General features: G+C 38.5%; 1 long non-coding RNA gene across 1 annotated transcript; it reads right to left on the bottom strand.

The window, feature by feature from the left end:
- Positions 1 to 1,068: 1,068 nt before the first annotated feature.
- On the bottom strand, positions 1,069 to 11,191 carry LOC142053163 (uncharacterized). Its single transcript, XR_012659105.1, has 4 exons — positions 11,088 to 11,191; positions 6,009 to 6,097; positions 4,970 to 5,182; positions 1,069 to 1,455 (listed from the first exon to the last, which is right to left on the bottom strand). It is a non-coding gene; the product is annotated as an uncharacterized LOC142053163 (long non-coding RNA).
- Positions 11,192 to 16,400: the final 5,209 nt, after the last annotated feature.

The following is a 16,400-nucleotide window of genomic DNA, read 5'->3' as shown; positions in this document are numbered from 1 at the left end:
AATATGACCATCTTGGGTCCCATGGTACTCACTTCAGCTCAGGACAGGGCAGACTCTCCTGCTCTGAGCTATGTTGTCATTGCCTGGGGCACAGCCCTGCTTCCTGAAGGGACCATCACCCACCCGAAATCTGCACACTAGCTCAGGCTGCGGGGAGTGGCATTCTGTGGGCAAGGACATGGCCCACGCCCAGACCACCTGAGCTCCTGGACAAGCTTCCCTCGTGGAGTGGCCCTGTTGGCTCTACACCCTTATTCAGACTGCCAAAAAGAGGTGACTAATCCTGCCTTGTAGAGTTCAGGCTCCTGAGGCCTCTGAGGGATTCCAAATCAGAATACTGAAAACCTGTGAGTTGAGTTAGGGCTGAAACCCTAGCTCTGGCCTAAGTTTGCCTTGCCACATGAACTTACCTGATGGTGAAGGTCTAAACTGGCCAGCATGTCCCCAGGCAGGAGCTGCCTTGTGTGGTCTTAGGGTGTCAGGTGATGACAAAGGTATACCTGTGGCTCTGGGGATCTCCCTGCTCCAGCTGACTGTTTGAACACTAACCTCCATTAGTGAAGCTCCATCACCTCCAGCCTTGCTTTACATGGAAGTGGTGGCTGCAGCTGTAGTATGTGAAAAGCCTTAGCATCCCCCAAGGGTCGAGTGTGCCCTAGCAGTAGGTGTCCTTAAGGAGGCATATAATGAAGGCTGTATTTCTGGAATAAAACTGAGTTTCAAAAATAAACTGTGTTTTGCCCCATCAAGAATGGGCATGTGCAAAGACACTAGATAGTCACCTGAATTTTAAACTCAAAAAATAAAGCACCTGTTGAATTTAGAAAGCAGCTGATCAGAGATTTTCATGGTTATAACTTTGGATTCCCTCAATCTGTCCCACTTGATATAGCCTTCAGCACCTCCCAAACACAGTCAGTGTGGTCCTTGGTAAAAAAAAGTGTATCATAGCAAAAAGAGTTGGTATGAAACTCTGATCACTTGGCATAACATATCTAGTGACTATTGCTTTCCAACCAGCATATTCAGCCAGGTAGTGGGAGGAATCCGTCTGTCTGAACGAGCAGCTGAACTGCAACACTTTTTTTTTTTTATATTTATCTGAATTCAGGGAAAAGTCCTCTGCAAGATAACATACAGTGGTTAAAGGGAGTATTTAAAACAACAACAAAAAAGTCATTCTTATCCATGACTGTTCTGTCAGCAAAAGATGTCTGTTCCAAGAGTGAGGCTTTAAAAAAACCAATGGTAGCTCCTTGGTAATCTCTGCTATTTTTAACGATAGAAGACATGAAGCATATTTTACGTCTTGCTGTATGACTACAGGCATCAAGCATCATAGGTATGTTGTCAGGAAATAGTAAGGCTTCAGTTGTGAAGAGGAGGTCTTTGGCTCTTTGCAGATTGTGTGGGCTCAGGCTTCCATGTTGACCATTTAAAGAGTGACACTAAAAGCTGTGAAAAGAAAAGAAACCTGCATGTTTCTGCTTTTTTGTAACATGTAAAGATGCGTGGGTGAGGCAGAGTGCAACAGAGCCTCTGAATGCCATCTGAATGCTCTTCAAGAGGAGAAAAAAAAAAGGTATTTGTGAACAGAGGCAGCAAACTAGGGGTAAGATGTCTTGAAACAGATTAAAATGCCATAGGAGAAAGCACCTTTGTGAAGAAGAAAATAAATTTGGAGCACAGAGTGAAATCTACTTCACAGGCAGAAGGAACAGGAAAAGAGGGATCTAGAGGGAAATTTAGGCAGATAATTTTGTAAATTACTATCCATTCTGATAGAAGCATCAAGTAGGCACAGGTAAGGGATGGATTATAACCCAAAATACTTTCTGGGACAGACTTACTGATGAGTAACAGAAGTGAAAGGTAGTATTATAACCATAGTCAAAAAAGACACAATTGCTTTCTAGCATCAGGGTCCTGTTGGTAATTTGCTATGCTACACAGACAATGAGTACACCAGGTAGGCTTCCTTTCTCTTTCTGATTATGCCTGGGATCAGGCAAACACAATTTGCTGTGCAAATATTTTTAATGAGACTTTTAAAATCCTTCACTTAGTAGTTTCCAATGTTACATAAGAGGACTGATCATACCTAGACAGGTAAAAAAAAAACAAAAATGGAAGTTCAGGTATGGTATATTACTTGTTATACAACACAAAGAAAATAAAAGCTTACTTTCCTTGAATCATTCCATCCAAATGTAATGTACCTGTTTATAAGCAGTTATTAATTGTTCCTTGATTTTGCAAGATAATACTGTAATATAACTGTTGATATATTACTATATTGCTAAAGGTACTGGCTAGCTCCTAAGATAAAAAGGAAAAAAGAAAAGGGAGTGGGTGATTAACCTTACAAGAAACTACAATATCCAACAGATTTTTAGAGATATGGTTCATTCTTCTATGTACAGATTCTTTTGAGGCTGGCATATATTTTCATCAAGGCACTGTTTTGTAATTAGAAGTGATGAGCAGCCCGGGGACTTTCACCACAAAATTCAGGAGCTGGAGAACAGCAGAACATTGTAAAAATTCACTGGACAGGCAGCGCCTGCAGTTTTGTGCAAACTTGCTTTTCTTTTGTTTATCAAGGTTTTGGAACAACATATGTACAGCAATTTGATCAGCAAAGACTTACTGGTAGTGTTTGATATGCTGGCTCTACTCCATCTGCAACAGAAATATCACTAACGCTGTAACTATAGCATGGCTTTTCATATTTGTGGAAATAAGTGCTAAGGCTTATCACAGTTACTTCCCATAATTGCATGCAATAACCATTGCTCTTTTCTACTCCAGTATATACAGAGCAATATTTTCAAACTGGGGTACCAATACCTATATTCTGAAACTGTGGCACAAAGGCCTAGATCACCACAGGGCTAAACACTTGCATTGCTATGGCTCGTCAGGCTGCTTCTGCACCTGGGGTTTTCCACACAGGATATGTCATCTTCCCAGCAAATTTTTCCCATCACGTTGAGATAGAAGTGTCCAGACTGAGCAAAGCTCACCTGTCTAATCTTGTATGCACTTCTCCACCATGTGTACCTTGTGTCCTAGAAATCATTTTCTAGCCTGACACCCCTAAGCAAGAAATCTATTTTCAGTTGGTATGCCATAGTAAATCACAAGTAAGTTGTGTATGGCAAAAGAAGAGAGGAACAAAATCAGGCTGGTTTTCTGTGGGGGTGACCATTCCCTATTTCAGTGTTTGTTCCTCTTTCAGCAGTCCCACATAAAGCTGAAGGCATGTGTTTTTTCCAAAGGAGATGAAAGAAAAGTTGTGTACGTTCTCACCCATGTGAGAATGGGTCAGCAACTGTTGGAGGAACAAAGGGAAGACCTTCACTACTGACATTCACAAAAATATGGATTTCTTCCTGGATCAGCAGTAGACAAATGGACAAATGTATATAGACTATCACAAAAATTATTATCTTTTCCCTACAGAAATATATGCTACAGTTCTACATAGAAAATTTTACAGAAATTGAAATACTACATATTACAATAAAACCCACTATGAAATGACTTAGTGTCTTGTTTGCTACTTTCAAGCTGTTTCGGTTAAATTTACTACAGGTGTTTTTTAACAACACGAGCAAAGAGAAATTTTCTCTCATCTGACCAAATTTAAAATTGATTTGCACAAGATTTAAATATTGGATAAGTTTGGTTTTGTTCATATAAAACATCATTGCAGCTGTGACTCTGTTGAACTGTCACAGACATACTAAACCAATACTTGCATAAACAGGGGTGCATTAGTAAAATATGCAGGCAACTGATTTATCAGTTTCCTGTAGCATTTATGCCATCTACATATAAAACTACACAAGAATATTTCTAATCCATTAAAGAAACCTTTATGTAAAGTTCCTTTTTTAATTCGCTAATTACTGTTTTTTAAAATGCTTTATTGTTAAGACTAATTTTGCCTCTGGGCCTCATCACCTACATTTCTGATGTTTTCTCTGGATAAAAAGTAAGAGGAGAAACAAGCAATGTTTGTATCGTAGGAATGCAGAAATAATCCTGTTGCGTTTTTTAGGAGAAAAATAGATCTAATAACTTACCTGATGTTTTCCAGTATATTTGTGTTCCTAAATGCCTGATGTATCAAATATATTTTGTGTTTGTATTAACGGCTTTATAAACTAGAGCTATGAGAGACTTGTGCATTGGGAGTATATTAGTTTTGCTAATTCATGTAATATTAAAACTGATTTCACTCATAATTCCTAATCCATTGTTAGCAGTCAATCAGCTCTTACAATAAGTGGGATGTTCTGTCTCATCCAGGGAGTTGAAGCTTGCCTAAAATACGGTATTGATTTATTGTAATGCAATTTTCATTGTAGAATGCACACAGTGGGAAGATATTATGCAGTGTATGAATACCGGATGACAAGAGCACAGGAGGACAGCTTGTGAATATTGTATTAAAAAAATTGTAAGATGCAAGGAGAAGAAAAACGAAATCCTTTTTATGAGGAAAGGATGCTAAACAACTTCCCTTTGGCCAGTTTGTCTCTTAGTGAACTTTCTAGGATTTGTCTGTGCATCCTGGACACATAGGAATCAAAGGGATTACAGCTAGAAGAACCAGTGCTGCTAAAACATGAACTGAGCTGAACTTTAATATTCAAAACAGGCTTGAAATAAACCACTTTAGATAACTAAGAGAAAAACATTTTTCATTATTCTTCATCCTCAATGTTCTGATTTTAGTTGGAGTCAGAAGCAAAAATATTATTGTGAAAGTTTATCAGTTACTGAACCAGCAAGTTTCCCAGTGAAGCCCAAATGTCAATCTTTTAACACAATTTGCTACAGAGTTGTTAGAACAAAGTGCCCTGTAGAAATGACCTCTATTTGGCCCTTAGATGGATAGGAAGGGTGGACAAGGATAGTAATGCTTTCTGTGGAAAAACAGAAAAAAACTTTTTCTTACCCAGTGGCAAGTGTTGTGCCTTGAAGAAGTTGTAGTGGAAATAAGGTCTTATTCAATCCTTTCTCAATTAGGGTTCCATATCTGGAGTAACAATCTTTCTCACTGTGTCAATCAATACTTATTCTTCAGTCTGTGAACTGTGTTCTGCTTTATTTTTCCTCCCTTGAGAACTTTATTTCATTATTAAAATGCTGTATGTTTTCTTCCCTGAAACTAGGAAGTAAAGGAAGGGGTGACCAAGAGGAGAAAAAGATACCTTGTCCTTGATATGGAACAAAAAATGCACATACCTGGTCTAGCTATTGTTCCCAGACAAAAGTTTTTGTTAAAAAAATTGTGACATAATCCAGCAACCCTTCATTAGTTATGAAGAAAATACTTGAGATGGAGCAACACTGGTACAAAAGGAATCATGAAAAATAATGAACAGCTCATATAAACGATTAAGATGACATTGACTTTGAGTGAAGCTATTATTATTTTAGTATGCCAGTTTCATAGAGTGGCCATTGACTGCGAGCACTGTTGAAGCCAATGACATTTGCACCAGACATGGAAAGCTCAGGTCCATAAGTCCATTCTTAAGTTGCTGAGCAAGGGACAGTGAAATCACTGTTAGACCAACTAAGCACTGCGAGTAAAGCATCAGTTCAGTTCCCGTAGTAGCTGCCTCAGTCCTTTGTGACTAGGCAAACTGCTTAAAGACAGGACTCCTTTGCTGAGGCATGTGACAATCATTGAATTTAAGCCCAGAAACAAGGCAGTGTAGCTTACCCTGAGCTCTGTATTGATGCGTGTAACCTTTTCTTTGGTAGCTGACCTAGCTCAGGTACCTCTATTGCATGCTATAGGCTGTTATTTTAAAGTGGGTCTTCTAAATATTGAATAGAAAGGGTCAACTGGATCCTTTATGTCACTTTAAAACTTCTTGTGTTTCAGACAAATAATCACAATGGGAAAAAAAATATGTATCTTGACTAGGTACTAATATTGTAGTCGATGAAAAGAAATTGAAAGAAGTGTATGAATCATTACTTACACTTTTAAGCACACCCGCCTTCTGTCTTGTTCTACTCAGGCAGTCTATTTTTTCAATGAAGTGTCAGATACAAAGCACTAGTGCTGTCCCTGTTGAATTCAAAACACTATAATACTATTCAGCACTCCCAGAATATTTGTTCTCAAAAGGATACTTCCATTTGTCATTTCAGAAATCATAATATGAGTGCTCTTTCTCCTTACCTGTAAAATCATAATTTGAAACACTGAATGCATAAATAATGGCCTAGGGAAACTGCTGATACACAGTTGACACTCTGAAGCAATTAAAATTTGTTATCATCAACATATTTGAGGATACAGCAGTTGCCTGTTAGACTTTTGCACTGATTCTTCAGCATGGCTTGTGTTACCAAATTAGCCTCCATACTTGAACATAGAGGACAAAGGAATAAGAATGTAAGGAAACAAATATGCAAACTTAGAATGATTTCACAATGGCATAAATTATAGAGCTTAGGGATTCTGTCCTTTTACCAATAATTATTTTGGGGTTGGAGGCAGCAAAAGCACTTCAGTATCTAACATTAGATTCGAATTCAACAACAGCACAAACCCACCTGGCTGCTGGTCGCAATGGTTGCTGCTTTACTTTGACTCTGTGGGCCTCCCTCCCCACGGTGCTACACTGTTTTTCAGGGTGACAAAAATAAATGGCAGAGCTGGTGCAAAGGACAGGATGGGTCAGTGCTGCAAAGTGGGGAGCAGGGCCCTGGCAACCAGTAGTTAGACTGGAATTTCATCAGTATTTACTATTTAGTCTCTAGGTGGAGACAACTGCCCATGAAAATCTTTTTTTCTTTTTAGTTTTATTAAATACTGTTCCTTAACGTAGTATGTGCATACCACGTGTTAAAGTAACATGTGCATACTGTCCATTACAATCTTTTCTCCCTGGAGAACAGAAGGCTTGGGGAAGGCCTCATCACAGTATTGCTGTACTTATAGGGCTGCTACAAAAAGGATGGAGGCTCTCGCTCCACAGGGAGCCAACTGGAGAAGACAAGTGTCAAAGGGTACCAGTTGTCCTGGGAGAAGTTTCATCTTGACATAAGAAAATTTTTTTACAGCGAGAACAATCATTCACTGGAACAACCTCCCCAAGGATGTGGTGGAGTCCGTATCACCGGAGGTTTTCAAGATGCAATTGGACAGGGTGCCAGATAACCTCATGTAAACTCCCTTTCCCATGAAAGGTTGGACCAGATGATCTTTGGAGGTCCCTTCCAACCTGGGCTGTTCTATCATTCTATGATTGCCTGATTATTTTGGTTTCTTAATATTTTTAAGTAGAGAAAAGCAAAAGTGAGGAAACAAACAAATACTTATACATGTTTCAGCAGGTATGGTGAGACTTCTTATAGGCAGAGTTCAAACAATGTATTTTCAACTGGATTATTTGCTATGGTAGAAGAACAGTAGGAGCTGCTCAGTTTTAATGCACCTTTAATGTGCTTCTGATGCTTCCTATGTTTATCTTTTTTGGGTGCATGTTTGCAGCTTTTGAGATTTTTTTTCTCAAAGCCCTGGCTGCCAGATACTCTGGATTGCAGAATAAACTCCACTTTCACTTGAAAACTGTGACAGATAAAGCTCTATCCTTGTGGTTTTTGCCAAGCAGACTAAAGTTTACCAGGAGAAAGGGAAGACTGTAAATTATGCTCTGGATGGCCCTTTCCTTGCTAGAGGGCTGACTTCATTAACCAGCTCCTACATCATGGGCTTGCAGTTACATTGCACAAAAGTTTTCCCATTGCATCTTCTTCCCTATAGCATCTTCTACCCTTCTCTTACCTCAAAAGCCTTAGGATACACCTAGTGTTTTTCTTTCAAGCACAAAGAAGCTTTATCTAAAGCCCTTTCTTGAATTCTAGATTTCAGAAAAGTGTAAACTGTTCCCCAAGTCTTTCATAAGACTTGGGCTTTTTTTTCCTCCTTGCTCTGTATATTAGATTAACAATATTATCACATTTTCTTCAGGGTTACAGTTATCTTAGCTGTTTATCTATAATTCTTTTCATATTAGCCAGCAATCCTAGAGTAATCCCCAACAGGCTGTGTTTCATGGAGGCTTCAAAAGTTTGGCAACTGCTGTTAAAATTATTCTGAAGTTCCAGATGTATCCTTTCATCCTAATCATTTTCCCCCACAGGCGCTTTTGGAAAAAAAAAAATAAATTAAAAAAATCAAATTTAAAATGCAGCACTCAGGATACCCACTGAGACTAAATGTCCTGTTTCCATAGTAAAAAGCTGTTAAAGTTTATTTATTTTTCTTTAAACTTATAGTAATGAAACTATGAAGCTACAAAGATAATTTTACCCCCTCCTCCTTCCACACATTTCAATAGCTTTGGGGTAAATGCCACAATGAGTTTTAAAATGAAATTACCTTTCATTTTCAGAAAAGAATAACTTCTAGCCATATCAGCCATCCAACATTACTTTTTTTTTTTAAATGAAAATTGAATATGGTAAGGAAAGACAACAATGCCTGAAGAACAACACTGAAGACAAAAAAATCATTGTGTCATTGGAGGAAACGACATGTAATATCCGGTTTGTAATGTGATATGTGCACTTTTGAAGCTGAAATACCTGAGACGGACTGAAAATTGTTGCATAAATGGTAGAAATAATGGATGGTGACCATGCATTGAAGTTGTGCGACATTTTCCATTATAACAGATTCTTGTTTTGATTTCTGAGTTACTCTAGCTTTTCCAGTGATGGACACAGCCTTTGGGGTGGTTTAACTTTGTCACATGAAATTACTTTCCATCCAAGCAATGTAGCTATCCCCTCTGTCACGTGTATTACTGAAAAAAAATAATTATGCAAACAGCAGGCACAGATGTGCTGAATGGTCAAGCTCCATGTCAGACAGCCACAACATTTCTAGCTCAGCTTTCACAGCTGACAAATTTTGCTGCATTCACAGGGCATGCAGAATTGGTACCTCAGGTCTTCAAGCTGACCCATCTCTTCTTAATAGTGAAGAATCACAATGGGAAGAGGTTGGAGAAAGGAGGTAGGAGAAAGAAGAGCCTCCCTCACCACAGCCCTGCGTGTGGCACTTCACCAGTGCTGCCTACTCTTGTGTCTGGCCATACCTCCTCTAAGCCTGCAGACCCAAGAGGCCTGTGCTGCCTTTCCTCTGAATCCAGTGCACAGTGTGAACATATTCTGCTCTCTAAAATAACAGTCCTTCTGCTGCTAGTTAAAATAGCATGACACACATGTCACTGCAGCTGTACATAATAGCTGTGCGTTTGTATTCCTGTGAAAATGAAAACTAGAAAACGGCATAACTCTTCTTCTCCCCTGCAGAAAATTAAAATAATCCCACAGCAATAACTGTGAAGAATGGCATTAAAAGAAAGTTGTGACAGGTCAAGTTCACGTTCAACCTGCTGCTTGCAGTCAGTTACTATGCATCAGCTGAGCCACAGTAGCTACATTCTTAGCTCAAGGGAAATAGAGGGTAACGGCACTTAATGTGGCCTGTGACATAGTCGAGCTAAGTCACATTACCATGCATTTGCCATAGTGGAAGAACAAAAGACTCTCTGGCTTAGCTGACATCATAACTTTTAATTGGTGGAAGTTTCAAGCTGTAGTTAAATTATTATTTTTCGTTAACATGCACTTGAAAGAGAATGCCAAGATTTTGCTTCCTATGCACCTCTGCATACATTATGATGTATTGCTTAATGGTATCATTAGATGTTACTTTTCAGGCTCAGGCTTTCCCCTATTTCAGTGTGCAGGGTAAATCTGTAGCGCAGAATGAAGACTTCAGAGTAAAGGTTGCTGCTTCGCAGCTGGGGAGCTCTGCTGGCTTAGGAAGGTGCAAAAATACACAGTGGTTGCTCTTCCTAGCAGCTCCAGGGTAATTTGCACTCTTGGAAGAGTGCAAGGACTGTCACTTGTGGGTGGCCAAAGTCACACGCTGTCTAAACACTAAGCCTTAGTGGTGACATGGTTGCAAAATGCAACACGTTGCTTTTTCTTGTAAACATGCTAGAAGGAGATAGAGAAATCTTGCAAGCAAACACTGTAGTCTCAAAATACATTCTTCCATTCCCACAGCAATAAAAGTAGTATTAAGTTTTCATTTCTCAGGCTCCACTTCCCAGTTTGTTACTACATTAGAGGATTTTTATTTGTCTTATTTTCAACACAAAGCCTATCATTAACTACCAGCACTGGTGCATCAGTAATACCTTAGGGGGAAAATATTTGTAAACTTAGTCGGCATACTTCAGAACACAAATGTTCCAATAGGAGGAAAGATAATGACTACTCTGATGCAATACATAAAGTATATATGTATATATTATAGGCTGACTTTCATTATGCTCTTTTTTTCCTTCACTTACCAGTTTTGAGAAAAGTTTGTCTTGAGAGGCCAATTTTCATGTAGAGATGAAAAAAAGATTTCTGAGTTGTGGTATTGACAACCAGTGTACAGTAAATTACCAAATTCTTTTGTAAATAGAAAAGCTTTTAAAATTTTATGATAGTCACTCTATTTAATTAACAGTGGTTGCCATGGATAGTTCTTTCCTTTCTTTTCTTTTTTTTTTTTTTCCTTCCTTTTCCATTAACAGCATTAGTTAAAACTAGGACACTTCAGATGCTGGAACTCTTGAGTCTTTTCTGAAAGTCCCATACTTTTATCTACTTTCCGTCTTTTATTCTCAGCACCGTGAGAGACAGCATAGCAGGATTTAGGCCTGAACACAATTTGAAAAAGAAATAATCTCGATTTTTCAAAGGACACTTTAGATTATAGGCACCCATATCTTACTCTGTTTTAATTTCATCCAGTTCTTTTAAAGTTGTAGCTTTAGGTGACAATCCTTTTAGTCAACACCAGTTACATAAGTCTTATCATCGCTCTGATTCCAGTGAAGGATTTAACTTTTAATGGTTTTCTAGAGTAGGAGAAAGTATTCATGCAGGTTTTTTTCTTATCCCACAGATGTATTGGCAATATTTACACTCTAAAATAAAACATCATTAAAGTCACTGGTAATTCACAGAAATTTTCTTACCTGGATTACTTTAAGCTGTTTTGACTTTTTACAGCTGGAGTGCTTGCATGACCCATGGTAGGCGATTGAGTAAGTGAGAGAGAGAGAGTGTGTCTGTGTGTACACACACACATAGATTCAGAAACGGCCTTGAGCAATGTTCTTTCTGAAAGTATGAGTAATGCTTAAAAACGTATTTTACTCCCATTTGGATAGGTTGTTACTTTGATTTTGTGCTTGTTTGAGAATTTGAAAGGCACTCAAAAAGGCTACAGTATAAAATATTTAGTAGCTTAAGTTTCAGATAGCTTCCTGATGTACCACCAGCAAACTTTTTTGGATGACAGATGTCATTATCCTAATTCAATAAGGAAGCAAACAGAATATTTTTACAGTTATTTAAATTAATGAACTGACTCTGGACATTCCCAGATTTGGAATAGCAAAACCACTACACATCAGATCCACTATATCAGGAGGTTGTCTCAGAGTGCTTCTTTTATTTTCTTCTGCTTTTCAGACATTTGCAAATGCACAGCAATATCTTAGCACATACCAATTTCCCTTAGTAAATGGCTTATCTTGAAATTAAGGTGGTATGTTTTATGTCACAAGAGTTTAAAAATACCCTACTTACCCAGAAAATTCTTTAAAAATCTGTCTTTATAACTCTTCGTTATGTACTGAATCAAAAAAAAGGGAATGCAGATAACCATGTAAGTGATAAGCAGTGGGAAACAGAAATCAATAGGATCTAAAAAGGAAGGGAAATGGGAATTTCTAGACAGCCAACAAACTAGTGCTACTATATTTTTTTCTGAAGTAAAGAAAGAAGATTAAATATTATAAATACAAGGGGAAGAGATTTGATTCTCATCTTACACCTGACTTAAAGGTTTAAGGTAAGCACTTAAGGGTTTAAGGTAAGCACTTAAAGAGAATTTAACTGTGATCAGGTGAAATATTCCATTAATGCATTATTAAATAAGACAAGCCATGTGATTAGAATTAGCACATACTTAAATAATGTGTGAATTAAGCTTTAAGTCTTGAATACACAGTAATTTAATTTAATAGTCACATTCAAAAGCAGAAAGCTTTGTTTGAAGACAACATGAAGGAAAACTAGAAGACACATTTCCTAATGGAAACCAGGCAAAATTATATGGATGCCGGAAGCATAGTTCTACTTTCTAATTAAGGCCCTTAATTAGTCAAACTGTTCTGCACAGTCATTTTCCTTCCCTTCCTATAGTTCTGGGAAGTCACATGGGGATCTGCTTGCATCCATCAGCTTGCTGCATTCATGTCTAAAATATTGCGTGGCCTACAAAGAAAGACAATTCTTTCTGGTTTCTAATTAGCATCACAATTGGAGACATTAGATTTTTGCTCTTTTCCAACCCTACTTCTGGCCTCAGACCATATAGCTAAAGCCAGCAATTGCAGCCAGAAAGCAATGCCAGAAGGTGTAAAAACAAGTATTCAGTAGCTAATGCAAGAATAGAATAGCTGCTTTTCCCAGGAAGATTAAGGTTGCTGCCATGCAACAGCACTAAATAAAAAAGGACCCCTTTTGATAAAGGGGTTAAGAGAAATTAAAGGAGGAACTGCTCACTCAGCAAGGTGAAGAAGTGACAGAAAGGACCTGGAAGTGGTAGGCCAAAGGCTCCCTGTTGCTCAATTCAAGGGCTGCAGCAAAGGGCAAATCTTCAGACCTCTTCTGTACGTGTTTTACTCAGAGCTTGTAGGTAAGTACATGGTTTTGGTTGCTCTTGAAAGTTAGAATTTAGAGCCTCTTTTGCAGGTGACCCCTTGCAGAACAGTGTCAGAAAATAATGCAACTTTCAGCAACGTGCTTAGCTAGCTTTAAGTCACCCCTGCAACCTTAGAACGAGTTTGGAGATGGTGTAGGTGCTCAGTTGACGGCTCGAGTTTGTTGTGACTTTGTGACCCTTATGTGTCTTGGGGATACCTGCAGTTGTGCAACCTGAGTTTACTGACAGTCCTTAACAAGAGAGTATCTCCAGAGACTGATCAGAAGATGATCAGGGCTGCACTTGTGTGAGTACCTGGAGGAATTGTTGACAGGGCTATGTGATGGCAGGTTGCTGCCACTATAGTGGCTGTATGCTCATGTGTTATGGGTTGACTGGCTTTTATGGGGTAGTAACTGTGGAGGTGGGGTGGCGATGAGGGAGAAAGCAGTGGGTTGGGAAGTGCCACAGCAGAGATCTAATGTTTTAAGGAAAAGATTCCAGATGCAGGAGTTCTTAATTTTATGTAGAAGAGAGGCTGTTACATGCCTTGGGAAACTTTCAGAACAGCAAATTATTCAAGGCGTGCTGTGGCCTTATTTTTTGTCATCACTTACGAACTAGGCATAAGCCCTTTAATAACAACCATATGGAGTTTGTGGTACTGAGCAACAATATTTTTGCTTTATGTGCCCCAGTCAAGAGAACAATAATTGCATAGGTTTTGAAGTGGAAATAGAACTGATGTGTATATAGCATATAGATGCTGATGGCATAGAGCAATGGTTGCATGCATGGACAGCATTTTATCTGTCTGGAAAGCAGCTGGTTTGGTGATTCCCACTTATGGGAAGATCTCCAGCAAACAGCGCCTTATTCCTGGAAGGACTGAAAATGGTGCACATGGATTTGTACGCAGACAGTATCCAACATTCTTTTTTGGTGAAAATAATAATTAATTCAAGTCATACTCTAACCTGATTTGTGTCCAGTTTAATACAATTATTGCATATCAGAGACAGTGGATCATTTCCAGTATATTCCTGACAGAAATGCATTGACTTATATTTCTGTAGCTGACGATTGTTAAACTGGTGTGGATATGAAAATCTTGAGAAAATGTCTGCTTTACTTTTGACTCTTAAATTTCTTCCTCCCTTAGAAATGATGCATAACCTTGTTACTGCTTCCATTTTAATTCAGACTCCCACCAAAACCAACCTTCTCTCTCAGGAAGTTGTGAAGATGGGTTTTTTATTGTTGGTGTTGCTGCTGTTTTTTCTGAGATATAATGAATGCTGAACAAAACTGACACATAACAGGATAGGAACAAATTCAAACTTATAGATCAAGTATAATAGATTACATGTTTTTATCTTACTGACTGCTAGTGATGTTTTTAAATTCATGTCAATTACTAGAAGTTTCTGTAAATGAACACTACATTTCATTGTTGTCCTCCTTTATTAATGACAATTTGTACACTAAAGTGAAAATCTTTTTGAGTATCACCTCTAATTAAAGTGGCAAATCTGCAAAAGATTCAGCTCCAATTATTTTTTTTAAATGGTTCTCCCATTCTGCACAACATCTCATGCACATTCAGTGAAAAAAAGAGTAGGCTGCTTCCATTGCACCTATGGCTGCTGAGATGGCACCTCAGAAGAATTACCACTGGCATGCTACAATAATTGATGCAACAGATTTTACTGGAGTAATGGGTTTTGGTGTTTTTGAAGTCATGAAACAATTACTCTCAGCTATATTTTGTCAGTTTTTCTCTCTGGCAGGTCAATAAAGCAGCAGCAGGAGCAGCAGCAATAGCATGTCCAACTTTCATCAGGTAACTCAGTGAGGTACATGGCAACTGCCTCGCTCCCAGGATGTCAGAAATGGCAACTCACCTGTGTGCTGGAGAGTCAGGATGGGTGATCTGCTCCAGATGGGCAGTTCCTACTTCCTGTGTCAGAAACAGAGACAACCTGGAGGCTTATCTGAAGGGTCTCTTTTTACTAGATATGTTAGTGAGAGTTCAAAGAGTCTTCGCCTATGATTATGATGTGACTAGGAAGTGAATCTTAGGGGCTCCAAAAGGAATAGCAAGAAGAATGAGGGAATAATTCAACCAAAGAGAGAAGGTAGCTGAATGTGTTAACTAACGTGTTAAAAAAAATGGAGATCTGGTCAATTTCTTTGTAAGTTTTAATAAAGAGAGGCAGTATCATGTTCACCTCAGAATGAATTATTTTCAGAGTTGACAATTAGTTTTTAACACACCATTGTACACACTTTTGATTTCTTACTCTTAATATACTTTAAATCGGTTTTATAAAGCATTGGCATATAATCTTTCCCTACAGTGCTAGGAAAGCGATCCAAAGTTGACAGTAGCAGAGCAGATGGGGAAATCAAGGAGGCAGACGACTCATATTAATGAAGACCAAATTTACCCTGGGTGGGTAGATTATGGGAGGAGAACTACAAACTACCATACGTTAACATTATCAGCAAGTGTCTGGTAGTCAAAATTCAGGAACAGGGTTTGTACAATGATACTTTACTGCTTTGGTAGCAGTCATTAGCTGCCAGTAATGGGCAGCTCATTAAAAGAGGATATGATGATGGGTATATAGACAACCAGACCACATCTTATAAACAGTGGCATGCAAATAGACTAAAAGATAGTGTTTGCTTTTGCAGTGTTCTCTCCAGTTGCTTATCTGAATTGTCATTTTTCTGTCCAAGACTATTTTTGCACTTAAATTAAGCTTTTAAAAGTTTGTGCCCTTTAGGTCCAGTGCTTAATGCAGCAACAGGAGGAAAATGACTTACTAGATTTCACTGTTGAAGCACAACTAGTAATATTCCATTTTCAAGACAGTTGTATTTGAGCTTTAGAAACTAATATATAAGGAAACACAGAAGGTAAATAGAAGTGTCTAAAGGCCCTTTTTGTTTTTTCAAGAGTGATTCCATGTCCAGACTATCAAACTATGTCTCCTGTCCCCTTCAGAAAAAACAAAAAGCAGTTTCATGTGCTAGCAATCTCTGAATTTGCATGTGACATGCTCATTGGAAAGGGTAATGTGCAATTGGCTAGTGAATAATTTTATTTTTTCCTAAAGAAAAAAAAGACATTCAGCTGCCATAGTAAGTGGCTGAAGATTACATAACTGCATGTTAATACCTGCATTGTACTTTCAGCCACTCACTAGTGAATACTTTGTAGGTAAATGTAGTAAAAAAAAAATGAGGAATACTTGAAATAATGTCAATTTTAACTCAGTTTTGAAGCCCTAACTAATGGGACAAGTTCTTGGAGAATAAACTTGAAGATGTGTAGCATTCTTTGTGAAGGTGGGATAGCCCACAAGCCTTGGTTTCACCTCTGTCTGGGGCTACAGCATCCCAGCTGGCCTCGGCTTGCTTGGAGGTGCCCCCTGCCAGCATAGCCTGGAGTTGAGACACAATCAAGAGTCTGCTCCCTGTGAATATAATTGGACTGAAGTGTGGTTACGTGCTGTGCAGCTTAATCTTTCATGATGGTTGCTGAAGCGCAGGACAAAGTGCTTGCTTC

Source organism: Phalacrocorax aristotelis, chromosome 2, assembly GCF_949628215.1.
Source record: "Phalacrocorax aristotelis chromosome 2, bGulAri2.1, whole genome shotgun sequence".
Lineage (NCBI taxonomy): Eukaryota > Metazoa > Chordata > Aves > Suliformes > Phalacrocoracidae > Phalacrocorax > Phalacrocorax aristotelis.
Note: the sequence above shows the minus strand (reverse complement) of the source record. Positions and strands in the feature narration are given on the sequence as shown.